Below are 8196 nucleotides of genomic sequence, written 5' to 3'. Positions count from 1 at the left end.
ATGCATTTTATTCTCTCAGAAATACTATGATTCCTGAGAGATGAGGTCAAAGAATTTGCCTAGGCAATTGTAAAGTCTCCTGATTCTTCATCCAGTGAAATTTCTTTTGGGAGGAAGAATGTGTGTTTATGCATGTGTGATTTAATTATTCTATCGGATTTTTTTAGGTAAAAGAATCAGTGTTTGTTGTAACAAACCAAACAGTACAGATCTGATTTTGAGATGAATCACCTTCCTCATTCTTCTTTCAATCTCACCTTCCCAAAGTTATCCATGGCAATGGATTGGTGTATAATCTCCCACTTTCACTCCAGACGATGAAAATCCACGGTTTCTAAGATAATATCATAGACTGAGTCATGTAGTAAAATGCACGTCCTCCAGGAAGTCAGGAAGTGTGATTTTGATCATTTTTAGCACAGGAATCCATCTGAGATTCTCTCACTGACCCTAGAGTCTATTGCTGCGTCCCCTACTCATCTCATGCCTGAATCCCTCTGCCTAGCTCTAGGCCTCTCAGCCTAACCAGTTACAAACTAGGCTCCCAGGATTAATTGGCACTTGTTGAGTTCGGTATGTTCCCAGTTTCTCACCCACTTGACATAATATGTGTTCATCCTTGTGCATAAAAATTATGAACCAAACTCACTCTGTCACCCTAGCCAGCTGCCCCTCAATTTCTGCTGAGGGTATTTTGTGGTATCTAAGGATGACTTTACAAGAACTTTAAATTGGAAGTGAAGTCTTGGTACACACAGGGCCATCTAAATAACTGATCCTGAAGTGCAAAATCCCTGAATGCAGCAGATCATCCACTAATCCCTTCCTGCCACTCTCCTGACAGTGTAAGAGTGTCTCTTGGGCTCTGTCCTAAAATTGGTTTACAATCGTTTAACTTACTCTCACATCACATCAATTTTGACATTATAATGTGATTTACATTGATTTGAGGCTGCCATCAGGATGAGCTCATAACTATGTCAAAACCTCTGTTGAGTAAATAAAGAACTGATTTTGAATGTGGAGAATGATGGAGGATGGAAAAATCACGGAAGAGGACCAGAAACAATGCAAGCTCAGTAGGGAAATTTTAGACATCAAACATTTTTTTTTTTTAACACAAAATACCAAAGGTCACTAGTCTCCCACATCAAATACACAGACAATTTTTTTTAAACAAATCCATTTCAGTCTGAGTCTTGAGACAAGTCTAAAATATGTGATTCTGCAAAGAAATTTCTAGGATAATTTTAAATTTGTTGTTTTTAAAAAACGAAGGAGGAACTGTTTGGGATGGCGGAGGAGGGAGTGGAGAAGAATGGCACCATCTTCCTCTCCATCCTCCTTCAGCACGTGGACTTCAACCTACCCAGAGACGTCGACATCTAAATAACTGATCCTGAAGTGCAAAATCCCAGAATCATACTCATTTGCAGGCCTAAGATGCCACCAGAAGGGCAAAGCAGGCTCCAAAACGTGGCCTTGTGCCTGCTTTGAAAGAGCTAGTAGTCCCCTCTGTACTCATTTAAGGCTGCCTGGAGCACCCATACTTCGCCCAAAAGCAACTTCTGCATCTGTCTTGGCAACAGTTCAACAAGGGGATGAGGTTTGGCCAAAGGTGGGTGGAATCAGCCTGAACATGTTCCTTCGCCCATATTATCCTGTCTGAAAAAGGCAGATGGAGACGGAAGGCTTTCAGGCTGAGTTCCCGCCGACCTTAACTGGAAGAACTTGCGCTCTTTCACATCTGCAGCTGTGTCCTCCTCAGGGAGTTGTCCAACTAAAAGTGATTTTAAACATCTGTCAGCTAAATCAGAGCTCCAGATTTAGCACTCAGGAACATTATGTGGATTTGTGATGCTCGCTGGAGAACGCTGAATCCATAAACCAAGCTCACATGAGACAGCCGGGTGGTACTCTGGTTGGTCATTTCATCTATGACACATTTAATTTGCCTGCACATTTATGAACGTTATGTAAAGGGAAAGAGTGACCCTTTCCCTGCAAAGAGCTTTCGGAATTACTGCAAGATCAATAGCCAGAAGGGAGAGTCTTTACACTGGAACACTGACTGTATTCTGATCCAGTCATTTGCCTGGAATTAAAAAAAAAAAGTCCCAACGGGCTCGTTTTGTCTGAAACTCTATTTTCTGCCCTTTCTGGTGCAGCTATAACTTTGCTCCTCTGTACCCACCCTGGAGGAAGAGAAATTCTGCACATAGTCATGATTCCGAGTTGCCATCTTTGAAGATGTCAAGCATGGGAGAACCATCCTCGCCCTCCACTGGTTGGATGTTTCTGAAGAGATGTACTACTGTTCAGGAGAACTATGAAGCCAGGGCTTCACTCAAACACTCTCTCTTTGCTGAGGCAATACTCCTGGATGATTGGCTAGAAATCCTTAGTGCATTATGGGGGTTTGAAACCCATCCTGTCAGTTCCTGAGATCATGGTGCCCTTGAAGGGAGACAAGGGGAGACACAGCCTTGCAACTCACTATGGGTTCCCAATAGATGATTGATCACAGTGGACTACAATTTGTGAATTTGCTTTGCTTAGGTTAGTACAAAAGCTCACAGCCTCCAAAGTCCATTTCTCCATTAAGCCTTCCCTAGTTCCTCAGACAGAGTTACTCCCTTCACTGAGCTCCCAAGACAGCCTGTGGGTGCCTCACATCTGGTATGAATGTGTGATTTTGTTAGGCAGTGTCTTCAGATGCCATTGTGACCTCTAAGGAAGCAGAGATAGCATTTAATTTGTCCTGTTTGTACTCCCAATATTAGGACAGGCCCAGAGACTGGGGCCAACTGACATTCTGTACATAGTGAATAAATGCACGAGGGATGGGCACTAGTTTGAACAGCTTAAGAATATACCATCCAGAGGCAAGGAAAGGTGGTTCTGGTGTGGGGTTGATGGCATGAGGGGAACCCTTGCAAATGTACCCTAGATAATCCACACATAGATAGTTCCTGTATGCAGGGAACTGACTCAACACAGGTTTCTCTTGCTGTTGGAGAGAGGGCAGTCCTCTCAAAGGTACCAAAGCCCAGGCGAGGACAGCCAGGAGCTAGGACACAGGAAAAGCAGTGCCGTCTGCATGGAGTTGTTTGAGGGGGCTGAGCAGGGAGGGGCTTCTGCCTCAAAATGTCTTCTTTCTGTAAGTAGAGTGTTTGAAATGTATTCCTGAGGGCATTTTGGTTCTTCGTTCTATTCATCCCACCTCTGGGATGACACACTCACCTTAGGAGGTCACTTAAGGTAATAGTTAAAACCAAAGACCGTAGCACCAGACAGATCAGGGTTCAAATCCTGGTCCATAATTCACCAAGGTGCATTATCCTGGGAAAATGACTAAACATCTCTGAGCTAACTCATTAGGTAGTTGAAGGGATTAAATGAGCCAGTGTGAGTAAAGTAGCTGGCCCATGGCAAATGTTCAATGTAGTCAATAATATCATTACTATACTTAGTTTGGACTCTTTCATTTGCAAATGATTAAGAATGAACCTGGCTTAATAAAAAAACTACAGGTGTGTCTCACAGAAACCAAGGGCGGGAATGTACCTGGGCCTCAGGATACCACTGTCCTGGTCTGCACATTTGCTCTATTCTCCTCTCTCGGCTTTTTCCTCTTCTCAGGTCCACGTCCTTGGTGGAGAAAACCCACCTCTCAGCTCCTAAGCTGACATATTGCAGATTCAGGTCCCTAAACAGAGACCCACACAAGTCTTTTTTCCTGGCCTTAATTTCGCATTTCTAGGGAAAGACTCTGATGGACTCACCTTGAATCTGATGCCAGTCCTGCTCAGTCAGCTACGGCAGGGCTCAGGCATAGGTCAGGCATAGGTCACAGCTACACTATGGCCTCCTCTCCCTGGGGCCCACTTTATTGGTAGGGATGCTGGCAGAGAGGGAGGGCAGTCGGGTATGAGGGGTAGAAATCATGAGGTACAGACGCTATAAAAGGTACCTTCAAACTACTATGATGATGAACATGGGGCATTTAGAAATGTGAAGAAATGTATGAAATGTCCTTCTGTGGGAAAAAAAAACAAATATTGCATACATGTTGTAATCACAACTAGATTCACTTATAAATGTAAAGATTTATAGGGAACATAAAGAAATTGTCTTTATGTTGCAGTGATGATTTTTTTAATGCCCCTTGATTTAGTAACAAAACTTTGTTGCATGTGGAAAGCCTCTACAAGGATTAATAACCCTTGAGCCGTTGCCACCTAACACCTTAGCAAGGGTTAGCTGACAACTGGCTTGAGAGCCAGGCCCTAGGGGACAGATCCAGGCCTGGGGAAGAGGAGGGAGGGAGCAGGGACGTGCTAAGGGCACTGGAGACAAGCTTCTTATTCCTCACAGTGTATGAATACTGTGACCGGACCCTCTCTTCCTGGAAAGGCAGATGCCTGGCTTAGAATTCTGAAGTCTCCATTGTATTTTCACAGGACATCAGTGAATTTCAGGCCGAAGACACGGCAGCTACCAGAAAACTCCTTTGGTAAATAAAAAGGCATCAGAAACATTGTGAAACGCACCACATGGTTTTCAGGGCAAGGCTGGTGCCAACTTCTAAAGACCCTACAGACTTCTAGAAACATTTCTGTAGAAACAAATATGCCCACGCTCACCCCAGCAGCTTCCGGGCCCATCTGGCACTCTGTCCCCGGGTCCCACCCCTGGACCCAGTGAGGATAACCCTGGAAAAGTCTCTCCATTTGGGCTTTGGCACCCTGCTTCCTCAGCCTGAATGTCAGTGTGCTGCTGCCCCTAGCGTTTCCCCCAGGGATTGGGCAGGACAGATGGTCACTGTCATGTTAAAGCCAAAGACTCATGAAGAAACTTTGAGAGCATTGTGAGAGCTTCACTCCTACCCCAGAGACAGACCCCTGAGACTCCGGCCTGGACAGTGCCCCAGGCTCTGAAATGCAGTGGGCAAATCACATCCACAGCCCGAGCTGCAGAGTAGAAAAATTGTTTTTGAAATTGCTCAAGTTGGCTGCCCTGAGACATTGCCCAAATGTTTCCTTAAACTCTGCTTTTATCTTCAGCAAAACTATATAAGGCCAAAGCTCCAGAGAAATTCACTGCCCCCTAAGGAGCGAGTATTCAAGGCCCAAGCATTAGAAGATCAAGCTAGAGACACTTCCTTTCTGTCTCCACAACTATTGTCTTTTTTTTTTTTTTAATTTTTATTGGAGTATAGTTGATTTACAATGCTGTGTTAGTTTCAGGTGTACAGCAAAGTGAATTAGTTATACATATACATATATCCACTCTTTTTTTAGATTCTTTTCCCATATAGGCCTTTACAGTGTATTGAGTAGAGGTCCCTGTGCTATACAGTAGGTCCTTATTAGTTATCTATTTTATATATAGTAGTGTGTATATGTCAATCCCAGTCTCCCAATTTATCCCTCCCCCACTTATCCCCTGGTAACCATAAGTCCACAGCTATTGTCTTAACTGAAACCCTTAATATCACCAACTTGTACAATTTCAGCAGTGTTTATCTGTAGCCTGAGGCCTCTGTGTCCTATGGAGTGTAGACCTGCAAAGTTATCTACGTAACACATTTATGAAAGAGTCATCCATTCAGTAAGGTCATCAATTAATTGAGCACCTACTCTGTGCCCAGGAGTGCACTAGGAGCTGAGTATAAAATGGTGAATAAGACTCAGTCTGGCCCCAAGGTGTCAACAGTCCATTAAGGGAAAAAGATACCTACAGAAGCAATAACAGTACAAGATGATAAATGCTCGTGGGATTAAGGACAAAGGACTCAGTGCATCGACAGAAACTTAACAGGATCTTGAAGGGTCAGAGAAGGTTTCCGAGAGCAAAGACTAGATCTGAGGAGTCCTAAAGGCAATTAAGGATGTGGGCAGAGGAAGATGGGAAATAAAACTGTAGCCCTAGACCCTCCAGCCATAGCCTCTGACCCACCACATATCACGAAGCCCAGTGGTGAGCTGAGTTTGCCAAAGTAGCACAAGCCTATATGTCTCCGTGGAGAGCTGGATGGCATGAGGAGCTGGACACTGAGAAATGAAAACAAAGGCTTTCCTTCTTCCAGGAATTATTACCAAATCTGACTTTCTGATTGGCGGTTTAGAGAACTTTCTGCCAGAACAAACTGGTCAAGTCAATCTGAATAATTCATCGAATATGTAGAATACCTACTGTGTGCCAGGGAGCAGGGGGAGTGGGATAAATAACTCCTGCAAGACCAGAGAGAGAAGAGAGGGGAGATGGGAAAGCGTCCGGGGTGGAGGCAAGAAGTAAAGGAAGAGGTACTGGGCAGGCCAGGCGACCCAGCTGCTGCTTACGAGTAGAAGCTCACTGGCTGATCTTTATCTGACGATTGTTGTCTAGCAACCTCATCTCTGTCAAGATGAACAGGGATGGATACACTTGGAAGGAGGGATTCAACTCTGTATAATAAAGCACTTCTCGCTATTTGTCTCTGACGTGCTTCGAATGGGGGATAAATGCTCTGCGTATGGCACACCGTTGGAAGAGGATTTATAGGCAAGAAAAAAAGCTTAGATGACCCACTTAGATTTCTCCCTAGCCTGTACCTGAGATTTGACAAAGCTTACGTGAACTATGGAGGGAAGGAATCTTCAAAGGGGGTTCAGAGATTGAAGTTCCATGAGTATCTGCCCTAACACACAGAGTTAAGTCACAAGATGTCAAACATGAAAAGGTGTCATTTCAGCTTTAAGAGTATTTGTGCACGTGCATGCTTGTGTGTATGTGTACATGCCTGCGTGTGTGAGCTCATGCGCGGGGGTGATTGCAGTCTGACTTTTGGTGAATTTAAGATCTCTGCTCGCTCTCACCTGGTTCAAGAGTAAAGGGGAGAGCTCTCTATTAGGCAGTTACACAACAACTCAGTCCATTCTTTGGAACCCCTTGTTTATAGGTTTTTAGAGCTTATAGAAATTAAATGAGAACCTATTTATTAGGAGGCTTAGGGTGTGCTTGGCATATTTATCAATGATGAGTAAAATAACCGTTTCAAATTTCTCATTGTACACATAAGGGAACTGAGGGACACAACCAGTTGAGACGAATTGTTCAAAATTCCACTGCTGCTCATTCTTTCCTGTATAAATTCATGCAAATATTACTGAGTGCCTACCTCATGCTGGGCATTGTGTAGGATGCACTGGCAAGTGCAAGTATACTAGAAGGCAGTTATCCGGACTTCCAATCCAGTGCTCTCCTTTTATAACCTGGAATTTACGTTTTTGGTACTCTTTAAGTTAGAGGCATCAGCCTGCCTGCCATCTTTATGAGGGGCTGGGTAATCATGGAAGGGTGATCTAATCTCTAGATAGCAATCTGTACCTTCTCTCTGACTATGCAAGCATTTTGATCAAAGGCAAAACATGGAGGAAATATTTTGACCTCAACAGATACAACTATCATGAATTTTAGGGTTACAGCTTTTAAAACAATCAAGGTTGGCAGAATGGAGCAAATCAATGTGCAGTTTGCTCTTTTATCCTTTGAGATTACTGTCTGTTTTGTTACAGAGTCTAACTAGTTAACAAACTTACATGCCTCTTTCACAAATTGTATTTTTAGGATGATGATCTCAAGCCATTAAAGTTTGGGTTAATGAAGTTATCTGTGGATCATTCCCAGGGAACTTTAAATCAGAGGACACAGATGTGTGGTCTCAGCCAAGGGTTATATTTGGTTTGGCTGGCAGAGTGTTGGCCCACACAGCAGTTTTTAAATTTTTGAATTACTTCATAAGATTTAAAAATCAGGAGATTATTATATACAAGTTAAGATTCTAGCTTCTCCTACAAAATCAGAAGTTCTTGAAACACCAAGCCACAGTCTCACTCACTGACAGCATGAATTGACAAGGGCTGTCTATGGGGTAGCCTTTTTAGACAGAAGAAACACTGGCCGCAGCCCGCCTCACCCCTGCTCTCCTCTATAACTGCCTGACTCACTCAGACACATGCCAGGCCCTGCTGGCACTTGAGTTCATGACCTCTGCTTAGTATCAGGGGTCAAAATCTTTACAAAGCTCTGTGGAGGCTTCCAACCAATTTTCTCCAGGTGTTGAGTGCAAAATGATTTTGGTGATCGGTGGAGGTAGAGGAAAATATGCATTAATTCACTCAACAAATATTATTGTCTACTATGTTCCAGGTG

The sequence above is a fragment of the Balaenoptera borealis genome (assembly GCF_965194805.1).
Source record: "Balaenoptera borealis genome assembly, chromosome: 10".
Taxonomy (NCBI): domain Eukaryota; kingdom Metazoa; phylum Chordata; class Mammalia; order Artiodactyla; family Balaenopteridae; genus Balaenoptera; species Balaenoptera borealis.
Note: the sequence above shows the minus strand (reverse complement) of the source record.